The sequence below is a fragment of the Branchiostoma floridae genome, chromosome 12, assembly GCF_000003815.2.
Source record: "Branchiostoma floridae strain S238N-H82 chromosome 12, Bfl_VNyyK, whole genome shotgun sequence".
Lineage (NCBI taxonomy): Eukaryota > Metazoa > Chordata > Leptocardii > Amphioxiformes > Branchiostomatidae > Branchiostoma > Branchiostoma floridae.
Window position 1 is genome coordinate 4,060,313 of NC_049990.1, and position 1,515 is coordinate 4,061,827.

The following is a 1,515-nucleotide window of genomic DNA, read 5'->3' on the forward strand; positions in this document are numbered from 1 at the left end:
AGTCTATTTTAGCAGGGGGCCTGTGGGTGAACTTGACCTTCGCTTATCATCACACGAAGCCGTGGAAGACCTTGGATAGATTTTTCTGAAGAGCTATTCATGGGACCAGTGCGATGGCCAAGTGTTCGCCTTGCGTTAGGTAGGTCGTGAGTTCGATCCCCGGCCGAGTCATACCAAAGACTTTTTAAAAAATGGTACATGCTGCATTCTCTGCTTAGCACTCAACATTCGTGAAAAAGCATGGTACATGTAGTTGAACACACACACACACACACACACACACACACACACACACACACACCACTATCAGTGGGCTAGCCCCCTGCTGTAGCGATTGTACAAAGTTGTGTGGCCCAAGGGCTACAGATACGGAGATTGACGCCGCCCTATGCACCATCTGGTGCGAAAAGAACTTTTTTAAACAAGAAGGAACGATAGTTAGCTCATGATCAGGAAACGATTAGAGACAGCCGCGCTTCAGAAAATAGAAACACGAAGCGTGTGCCATTGTTCGCGATATCGCTGTTGACAACCTATTTCAGCAGGGCTTCTGTGGGTGAACTTGACCTTCGCTTATCATCACACGAAGTTGTGAAGACCTTGGGCAGATTGCTCTGAAAAGTTGCTCAGGGAAATCGCACGGAGTCAGCAACGGCCTTGCCTCAAGATGTGCAAGTCAGGACCAATCTATTTTTGTGCGTGCACATTCAACTCTCGATCACGTTTCTATAAAAGCTGTATTCGTGCGTATGTTGCAACAAGAGAAAGCCACCCCTGCATTGCATTGTTCTATACATGATCGAATCCGTTCTTTTGCTTTTAGCTAAATCTTTAAAGAAATTGAAGCATAGTTATCTTAAAAGACGCTTCGAGGGTACATCTGTATCTGTATCTGTATCTGTATCTATATAGCCGGTATAACCGCCCTTCGGCGTAACAGACCAGCTATATATATAGATATATCTAAGTGTGTATAGCAATGATATTTTTTCACCATACTATTTTATAGTCAACCACAAGCTGCACCGGTGTAATCGTGACATAAGGATTATTCAATGTCTGTCCATAGAAGCTAAGGATTCTAGATATGGCACACAAGCGCTACAGTGCGACGAATGATGGCAGTGCAAGAGCACAAGACCATGGCACAGAGCAGAAAGAGATCGCCGGGGGTCGCTTATGATGTGGGATTACTGTAAATGCAGAAATGTGCGCGGTGGATTAATGTTCGCGGTTTTCGCGGTGACCACTTCACCGCGAATTTAAAACCACCGCGAACATTTTTCTATCATGATATTAGATTGCAGTCTATGGTGTTACCGCGAATTTAAATCCACCGCGAAAAGTCCTTTTTCCTGCTACCGCGAAATTAAATCCCCGCGAACTTAAATACATTTACAGTATTTCTCCCACCATTACCTTCGCTAAGGAGGTTATGTTTTCAGTTGTGCTTTGTTGCAGTGGCTATGACCAGTGTTGGACTGTATGTATGTACGTCAACAGACATGATATTTG